General features: G+C 35.5%; 1 pseudogene; it reads left to right on the top strand.

Moving 5' to 3' along the window:
* LOC18772214 lies at nt 1-5,024 on the top strand (annotated as a pseudogene).

Below are 11,012 nucleotides of genomic sequence, written 5' to 3' on the forward strand. Positions count from 1 at the left end.
GGTGTTTCCAGTTTTAAATATTTAATTTGTATTTTTTTAATGCAATTGGTTTGGTGAATGGGGAGCTAGGATTGTATGTGTTGGGGGCCGAACCATAACACAAGTTTTAAAAAGAAAGTTTTAATAAATAATAGACTATGAACAAAGTCATTGATTTTGAGTATTGGAGGATCAATCGGCTAATATGGCTTCATTTTCTTCTTCTTTTTTTTCGTTATATTAATTGTGGGACTACAAACATGTAATATATAATTGTGAATGAAATTATTATGTAGTGATTATAGGGGTTGCATTCAATCATTGCATTGGGCCACTACAATGGTTATACGGTGGTCTGTTATTCTTCAAAATATGAGCTGCAGCTATATAATACAGTGTATGGGAAAAATTGGGGGGGTGGGGGTGGGAGGGGTTGGGGGGCGGGGGCGGGGCCATGGCAGGCCCTAAGGTGAATTTTATAATCCTTTTTGGTCTTTCAGCTTGTTCTCTCTCTCTCTCTCTCTCTCTCTCTCTCTCTCTCTCTCTCCCCCCATATGGTCTTTTCACTCTGTTTGGTCTCGGAGGGAAAAACAATGGTTACTTCTGCTTGACTTATGTCCGTGTAGAAACGAACGAAATTGGAAAAACAAATAACTAGAGTTAGGTACTGTGTTTTTTTTTAATGACTTAGATACTGCTTTCTCTCTTTTGTTTTGTTCCATTTTTGTTGGGACCTAAGCAGGTCCGTTTATAATTTGTTTCACACTTCCAAGAAATTTAGTTGATTCTACAATATTAGAATTATTGGGACTTTTTTTTTCATCATGGTTTACGATTCTCACTGGGTAAGCTTCTGAATTTTTATTTTTTTTTTCTTTCTGAAATTTTGCAGTTCGACAAGTCTGCATAGTAAATTGGTATTTGTTGGGGCCTAAGTGATAACTTTCTGGGGATTATACGTTGTTAGTGGGTATTCTGTACAATGTCTTGCTGGTAATGTTCTTTCTATATGCGAAAGAATCTAAGAAGCTGCGGAGAGTTTATAAATCATGAGTAACGGTGTTCAATCATGCAATGGAGGGTTGCAGCTTAGCAATGATGTGAAGAAGAATGATAATGGGGATGTTGACCTTGTTGAGGAATTTGATTCTTATTGGCAAGATATCAATTACCGGTTGACCGTGTCTAGGGTGGTGAGTGACACAGTCATCAAGGGTATGGTACAAGAGGCAGCAGAGAAAATTGCTGATAAAGAACTAGAGGTGACTAAATTGAAAGAAATGTTACATGTTTACCATGAGGATGTTGAAAATGAATTCTTGGCGTCTTTAGCAATAAGCCAGGAGTCAAACAGACTTGTTAAACAAGGTACCAAAGACAAGATACATCCTAGCTCTCTTGAAGCTATTTTAGAGTACGATAGAATAGAACAATCTTTGAGCAGCTTAAGAGGAGCAACTAAAGAGGAGTTTAAGAAGCTCGAGGCAGAAATTGATAGCATAAGAGGCAGCTCAGTTAAGATAATTTCTGAGTTGTTGGGTTTGAGTGACATACTGCAACATAAAGTTTCTGACAGATGGGGGATTGGTGTAGATAGGACGCTTAATTGTCTAAAGAGTGCAATAGAAACTGGCTTTCAACAGGTGGAACAAATGGTTCGCTTGTCAAAGGCTGATGTACGTGAGTGGCAACAGGAACAGGAGTTAAAAGCAGAAATTGAAGCATTTGTGATGAGGAATTGCATTTGGAGATTCGAAGAAAAAATTTGGGACCAGTTTTATAGTGATAAAAATGTGAATGGGCATGGAAGGATGAAAGAGTGGATATCAGGTTTACAGCAGGAATTGGACGCCATTTCTATATCACTATCTGTTTCTGACTTTGGGCAGCTATTTTCTCATGTATCTTTGGAAGGTGACGAAGAAAGTAATAATTTTAAGAAGGGAGACCGTCCCCACCGGAAGGTTTTGAACGATCTTAAATCATCATCTCCATCTCCAGCAACATCATCACCAACATCAACATCATCACCATCATCATCATCATCTAGTTGGGAAGAAAATGGCGCGCATGATAAGTCAGAAATAAATATGTCAAGAGATGAACTGATAAATTATTCTAATACTGAGATGACTGAGTTGAAGAGAAATCGTGAGTCTAAAATGCAAGATATGACTGAACAACTGTTCAGCCTCAGGAGGGAATTGTTGAAAGAACGGGGATCTTCTTTGCCATCAAAGAAGAATAAGGAGTTTGACATGCTGAGGAGGAGAATATCTGAGGTTATTTCTAAATTAGATGACATTCTTGTCGAAAATGAGCCAAAAGCTACATTTGGTATCGATGAAGAAAGTCTTAGCCGTTTGAAAGACAGACTGGAATCACTCCTTTCAGAAAACGCCAGCTCAGAGATTTGCTCACAGATAAGAAGAGGGAAATTAAGTGCCTTTCACTACAAGTTTCTGAAGCTGCAGAGAAAATGTCAGAGCACAATGGTGGATCTTCTAGCCAGCTCTTTCTGGCAGAAGCAAAGGAGCGATTGGAACAAGATGCAGCAGCTGCCTTGGAAAAGGATAAGGAGCGATATGAATTAGCTGCTCAAGAGCTTGAAAATGTAAGGGGTGAAATTGAACATTTGAATATGGAGTCCATCATCATGCAAGAAATAGTTGTAGTTATATTCAGAGAAGCCTTGAAGGATGCTGAGATGGAAAATCTAGAAAAAGGAAAACAACTAGAAGTTGAGGTTGCAAACAAAGAAAAGTTGAACCAAAAAATACTCTTTCTGGCAGAAGCAAAGAAGCGATTGGAACAAGAGGCAGCAGCTGCCTTGGAAAAGGAAAAGGAGCGATGTGAACTAGCTGCTCAAGAGCTTGAAAATTTAAGGGGTGAATCAAATGCTGCACATCGTAATTTGGTTGAAAGACATAAGGCAGAAATTTGCAAGTTAGATCAGATGCTTCTTGATGTCAACCAAGAGAAGCAGAATGCTGTGTCTTTGTTTGAAGCAAAAGAAAGGGAGTTCAAGCAGCAATTGAAATCATTAGTTGTCTATAGCTGTGGATTATTGAGAGCGATTACTGATTTTGAATGTAGAGTAACACAAGATATTTCAGGAAAATGTTCAAGGTAGTTACTCAGTTATTGTTACCTATAAGTGCTTTACCTGTAAGTGCCTTTCGTGCTCTAATTCTGTGCTTTAACCTTAAATGCCTTTCGTATTTCTGTGATTTTGTTTCCAGGTTGAAGAGTTTGAGTTCTCAATCGCATTCGCTTAAACAAAAAGCTAAAGTACTTGTAAAAAGAACGATTCTATACAAGCAGGGATTTGAAAGGAAATGTTCTGACCTTCTAAAAGCTGAAGCCGAGGTATGTAAATCAGATAGGTATTATGCATATTTCAACTTGATGTTTCGGCTTCGGATTGTCTTTCATGCTATGAAACTCATGGAATTGAATAGTTGCTTGCATATACGGGAGAAGATGGTTTGAGATGTATTATTGGATGATAGAATGGTATTGTAAATATGATTTGAAGTTATATATCTTCCATTACTGATTCCGATTTCCTTTCGGTTTCACAGTATTAAGCTTTAGTTTTGTTTTGTTTTCTACTTGAAAACGTCTTGGAGTTATATGTGTTTGAAGGTTCAATTAGATATATTTTTAGTATATAGTTATATCAAATTTGATTACAAAGATAGCCTTCAAAGTTTTTATTCCCAAGTCATAAGAACATACTTTGTAAGTTTTTTACAGATACTGTAATAAGCGTGTAATTTTGTGGTATATTTAATGGATCATTTCTCACTGGATTTCAGGTTGATCTTTTGGGGCAGGAGGTGGACACTCTATCGAGCTTGGTTGAAAAAATATACATGGCCCTTGATCATTATTCACCAATATTGCAACATTATGCTGGAGTAAGTTGTTTTCTTCTTTTGATTGGTGATTTGTCAAGCTTTCTCTATCTTACTTTTATATTTTCGGGGTACCTGTGTGCAAGGATGAAATTGTTGATTCGGTGGAAATATCGGTTGTTCGTATTTTAGAAAATCTGTGAAAACATGAAGTAAAATTTTACAGAAACAATGAAAATTTACTTGAAACATGAAAAATGTGGGGAAAAAAAGCTTTTCAAAATGGGATATAGGTAGGATGTTGGGATTCGTTACTATTTATTTGTGGATTTAGTACAAAGTTATATATTTTTGGGATTTAGTTGGAAGGCATTCTTATATCTATTAATGGGTACTTGGTTGTCGGTTCGCACTATTGTGCACTATTATGCGGAAACACACAATATCTTGTTATCAATGGACTATGTAAAAAAACAAACCACACCAACGTTGAAGGAAATTGAGTGCACACACACAAAAGTAAACAAACCAACCAGGAAACACAAGAAATTTATAGATGTTCAGTAACGTGCCTACGTCCTCTCCAATGATCCCCTTTAGAAATTTCACGAGAAGAATAAGAACAACTTTGGTTTACAAGAAAAGCCTATTAGCTCTCTATTCTCTCAAACCCTAGCTCTCTATTTACCCCTCACCATTTTGGCTCAAACCCAATTTGATGCCCCCTTGTTTTCTAGATTATACCTTTAACCTAGCCCCAAAAATCCTATTTATAGCTTATTTGACTTAGGTTACAAGTCTACTTAAGAATAGGAAACATAAACCCTATTAGATTAGCTAGAAATCCCGCACAAAAAAAGGTTGGAACACGTCAACCACGTCCAAAACAAGTCAGGACATACAACCTATGTATGGTAAGCCAAAAACACAACACGCACAACCTAGTGTCGTGAATGCTTGATGTACAGATAAAATCATCCATGTATTGATTCAACTTTTGTTGTGCTTCGCAGATACCTGAGATCTTGAAGCTCGTGAGAGGAAAATTACGTGGACGTACAAACTAAAGCAGTTTGATCTACCTTTTGACTCGATAAGGTTTCAATTGTAAGGGTTTCGTTCATGCCGCGTAACAACTATAACTATATATGGATTTTTATCTATTAATTTGACATTGTTTTTTAATATGTTTTGTCAAAATCAAACCAAATCAAACCATTATATTGTAATTAGTTCGACAATAATTTTAAGGAGAAACCAATTCAATCCGGACTGTAACCACCACTATGTCTTCCTTTGGGATGTTGTCAAATGGGGAAGACGCTTTCAAGTTATTTAATTATGGTAGGCTTTACTTAGTGCAGAGCAAATTACTCCTCAAGGCCCTATATATCTTTATGTCAGTCTTTTTTATGATATTTTAATCACAAGTGATGACAATAGCAGGCTCGACTCATACATGTTGTGCGGACTTGGCGATGGCACAAGGGCTCCAAAAAATGGGGTCTCCTATAATACCTTTTAGTTCAAGAGATATTCTAGCAACTATAAATAAATAAATAAATAATTCATTTTGTGTGTATCTGATGTTTTTTTGGCTTTATTCTAAATTTTTTTGGGTCTTTTTCTTTATTTTTCATATAGTGAGCCTATTTTACATAAACTAACACAGTTAACACCTACGCTTGAAACTTTTTATTTAAGTTGTTGTTCAAAATCAGGTAAACATTGAATAAATGGTTAAATACCTTTTTGGTCAATGGGTTTTACATGGAAATTCAATTTGGTTATTGAGAAACAAATTTAGTCAAATTGATCACTGTATTTCTAAAAGTTTACAATTTATAGACATTTCTTTATCTTCCATTAACTTCCATTGAGTGCAGTTTATATTTTTATATTTTTATATTTTCAGGAAGCACGTTCAAGTCTTCTTCCTCTAACTCAATGAGTTAGGTTATTGTGCATAAGCGTTTTAAAAATGGGGGAAAATCTTGGGTTGAAATTGAAATAATGAGGTATAACATCACGAATTGGGTGTTATAAGCCTAAATCGATTGAGTGAGAAGCGTATCGTGACTTCGGATGACAAGGAGACGTAATAAAGGTGATAAAGCACTAAAAATATATTGGTAAGTTGTTGATTTCACTTTAATTTGGTTTGGCCTTTTGATTTTCCCTATACCTCACAATTTCGATTTCAACCCAAGATTTCCCCCAATTTGCTAACTCTAATAGCACAATATACCATAACTCGATGAATTAGAGGAGGAAGAATGAAGGTGATTCCTAAAAAAATTAAAATAAATAATGCATTTAACGAAAGAAAACGGAATGTCTATAAATTGTAAACTTTGGGAAACACAGTGACCAATTTGGCTAAATTTTTTTCTCAATGACCAAATTTAATTTTCATGTAAAACCCGGTGATCAAAAAAGTATTTAACCCTTGAATAAAATGTCTCAATTTTTTTATTTCTACCCACGGCCTCCATATTCAATGGACCAGCCCTAAACAATAGCAAATTTTTCCACCATCTTCAACTCAAGAATATTGGTCCTCCACGATACTTGTTTAGCCTTGAGATTTCTCACATGGGGCTTAGCGGTTGTCATTCAGTGACCCTTTAATGAAGTGAAAAACCAAAACTTAACAAGGTTGATGATATATAAGCAAGGTCTAAAATATTGAGGGTTTCAAAAATATTAGTAATATCATTTTTTTTCATTTTCCATGTGTGATTTGTGTATGAATGTAGAACAAAATTTGTTTTATTTTTTAATTATACTCATATTAGATAAAATAAAATAAAAATAATGCATTTAATGCTCTATTGTAATTCTACATTATTAATGGGGAAAAAGGGCCATTGAAATGGTGCATTAGTTACCCATGTGAGGGGAAAATAAAACCCAATGGGGGTGAAGGGTTTCATTTTCTCTTTATTTTTCCATGTGTCAGGCAACCATTTCTCATACCTAAATTTACCATTTTCCATGAACTAAATGCCCCTTTTATACATTACATGGTAAAATACATGAATAATTTAGTACCATAATATTTGCAAATTGTGCCATATTTTTTTTTCCATCTAGTGGGTCTCCATGTTCCCAAATAATCACGTCTATTTCCTCCATTAGACATCTTAAATATTCCTATATTCATTTGTCATGGAAATTAGGTACAATTTTTTTTTTTTTGCCAAATGATGGGAAATTTTCATTAAATAGGAATAGAAAAGTTTACAATGCTAAAAAAAATAGTTGTGACTATTATCAAAGGGAACCTAGATAAAGTTATCCTAAGGAATATGGATTGGATAAGTCACTAAATCTAAAGCATGTTGAAGGATGAAATGAAGGTAGAGGTGAATGACTTTCTATTTAAGGAGATTAGGAGGGATTATTTATAAGGTGTTGCTATCCTCCAATTTTGTGGGGATTATATGGGATAAGTTTTCTTCATGAGCAATCCATCTTCTACCTTCAACTTGGTAAAAATAAAAAATTTCATTTCTTCCTTAAATATGCTTTAACTATATGGAGTATCCAATTCAATCCAATACTAGTCACCAACCGAGCCCTATGTTTAGTACTCAACATTAAAAAGTAGGAGAAATAAAGTTAAAGAGAAAAATAGAATAAATAATCATTTAGTTTTTTTTTTTAAAGACTATGACTATTGTAAAATTATACCTAAAAAAAAGGCTTTTCAATCGTCTTTTGTTGTTGGAAATTGAAGTGTAATTTTACATGCACGTAAAATTCAGATGATACAATTATGGCAATTAGGAGTGCCCTAGCCTTTGTCGTGGCCTTATCAATCAAAGTTCAATATGGGGTCATGAGCATATGACAATCTTGGATCTACATTGAAATGATGATGTTACTTAAGGCTCTAGACCTTAGAGCCTGAAATTCCCTTTTCATCTGCATTACGCTTTGTATTTTATTACTTCCTTTCTCATCACATATCCTTACCTTTTCCTTTATCCTTTTTCTCATACTTCTCTCCGTGATTCCCTTTTGAGCTTAAAGTGGTCACTTTAATCCTAAGCGCTGCTTCAAAACGTACGTATCCTCTTTTATCTTTGGCACATCTTTATTTTTTGTGATAAAAAAGAGGAATCATCACTTTGATTTGACACTTTCTCCGGCCTGCCTGTGCAACTGTAACAATAATTAAGCCATAAGAAAAGTCTTACTACCGATGCTGAAGGCAAAACCTCAGAATCCCTGAAAATATAACCAGATATGAAATGAACTGGTATATGTGCGAATATTGAGTTGCACGTAAAGTAGATGAGACACAGTATTTAACGAGGTTTGGCTATGCCTACATCCCCGGAGAGCAGCAGCAGTAACTTTTCCACTATGTAAAATAATAGGGCTACAACTTTGTGTTTACAATATGTATGGCTCACTCAATTTTCTCTCTTGGAGAATTTCTCTCTTACTCTCTTTCCTCTCAACTCACTCACCCTCATTCTTCCTTCTCTTCCTCTTCTATATGTGTGAACTTCTCTTGATGGAGGTATCTATTTATAGGCCTAAGACATTGGTTGTTCACCTCACAAAATAATTGGTAGACAACATCATTAATATTCTTCAATCAACAACATCATTAATATTCTTCAATCAACAACATCATTAATATTCTTCAATCAACAACATCATTAATATTCTTCAATCAATTGGGTAGTGGTTTGGTTTGGTGAGTGTGTATTTAGGTTTGGTGGGTGTTAGTTGGCTATGTGGGCTTCACCTATTCTTCTTTACTTATTCTTCTTTACAACACTCCCCCTCGGAGACCACATGTCCCTAGATTGGTTGCCTCATTAAAACCTTGCTTGGAGAAAAACCCAGTGAGGTAGAAAACTGATGGAAGGAAGAAAAAGAGTACAGCAATCTGTATAGCATACTTCTGGATGCTCCCCCTGATTAATATCTCCCCCTGATGTCTTCATGACTATCTTTTGGAGTGAGAATCTTTCGGAGTGAGTGGAGGATATAGCCATTAATAATTCTCGTAGTTGAGTAAGTAAATATATTTCCAGTGAGCTATCTCTATGTAAATCATAGAAATTTTCAGAGTCCGCGTTTCTAATAAAACTTGGGCTATTTGTAAGTTCACTTGAAAGAATATGCCCGTACATGGTGTTATGCGGAGATAGCATCAAATATACCTCACATCATCCCAAAATGATGGTGATGGAGTTAAGCCCTATCTGGAAAATATGATGTCCGGTCCAATATACTTCCGGAAAATCATTAAAGTGTCCAACAGATAATCCTCATAAAAATGCTTCAATACTTTCTTAGTATAAGCAAGAATCACGTTGGCATAATGCTCGATCCTTAAGTCGAGACAAATATTTCTTGAACTCTGCAGAAGCTTTAATGTGTTGCAATCACATTATAATCAATGTACTCACCAAGGTAATTTATGCATATTAATATTGAGTACTAATTTTGTGCTTCAAGCACATGTCCTTTAGGGACTTGCTTTATGCAATGTCAATCCTCTCAACGGATTTTGTTTAAAAGGGATTAAACTTTATGACACATTATATAGCTTTGACCCAGCTATTTATATATCTTTAGGAAATCGCTTCTCGCGATATGCTCCGTGTATTTAATAACCCTTAAAGATAATATGTTGGTCTCCGTAATTGTGTAATAAGAGGGGGCACAATTGAATCTGTAAATATGGAGAAAACCCAACATTCCTTGTTTCTGCCAGAAACAGTGTGTCATACAAAGTAGGTATATTCCCTTTTATTCCGAACACCCAAGTATAAATTTCAGTATTAACATCTTTTGGGGTTCGTACTGTGGGTTTGTTCTTTCACGTTCATTCTCATCTATAATGGAATTACCTCATTCCATTTTGGCCAATAATATTGTCGACATTTAATAATTGAACGTGGTTCCAATCAACACAGCCCATTGATGATTTGAGTAGCTACTCCAAAACCAAAAATTGTCATTCATCAATTCATGATCAAAAATTGTCATTCATCAATTCATGATCCCACCATTCTCATTTGCATGCGCATGCATCAATTATAAGCATTTCTTTGCTTTTGGGTACCCAAGCCACTTCAGGGGGCTTTTATTATGTGAGAATGTGGATTATAACCTCCAATGGAGTGTTATTTTACATAGGGCGTGGAAAATCTCCATTTAGGGAGTTGGAACATTTAGAACTCATATATCTGTCATGCTGCAGGCATGCCACAGATTAATACATACATGTCAATTAATTTCTGGGACCTTAACCCATATTATGGGACTTTAACCCATATAATTTGCTACGCATTAGGCGTGCATAATATCAATATTGACATGTCAAAGGATTGTCCTTTCGGGACTTCAATCCACATCATTTGCTACGCAACAGGCGTGCATAATATTGATCACTGCTATACCCATATTCTGTTCTTATGGGACTTTAATTTGTGCAGTGTATTATCAATGTATCCAACTTACAATCTGTAAAATTTGCATTAATAATTCATGGATACATACAAGCCATTCTTTTGGAACGGACTTATCTTTCAAGATAAAATATCAAATAAGCATATAAGCATAAAATAACACAAGTATTGCTTACGTCCTTAGGTGGGAGAAACTTTTCTCAAGTATCATTCAAGCTTGTATCGGCCCAGTAAATGTAGCGCTTGATGATCTAGTTATATCCTGCAAGAGTAAAATCACAACTCTTTTCTCTGTCAAAAACAAATAACCCTCAGAGAGTTACAAAAAGAGAAAAAATGCAAAAAATGGTGATATTGATTGCAAGAGAAGGTAAGCAATCAGGGAAGGAAGCTGGTGGGAGCAAACAACAAGCTCTCATTTCTCCTAGTCTAGAAGGACCTCAGGAGATTAGAGCATAAGGTCGCCTTCACAGTTCCCGGATATGGCAGAAACATGATCAGGGATAGTCTCGCTTCCTGAATGGATGATCAGAGATAGTCTTGCTTCTCGGGCATATTAAGTGCTCACTGATAAGAAAAATAAGTAGATATCGCATCACTAGGTATGGAGTAAACTGGATGTCTTCTGCAAAGAAAATTTCGTTAGTAACACATTTATACACAAATACAATGAATAGGTAGAACCGGTGAATTTCAAATTAACCATAGAAAAATTGCGAGATTCTCGGGATAC

The sequence above is a fragment of the Prunus persica genome, chromosome G6, assembly GCF_000346465.2.
Source record: "Prunus persica cultivar Lovell chromosome G6, Prunus_persica_NCBIv2, whole genome shotgun sequence".
NCBI lineage: Eukaryota > Viridiplantae > Streptophyta > Magnoliopsida > Rosales > Rosaceae > Prunus > Prunus persica.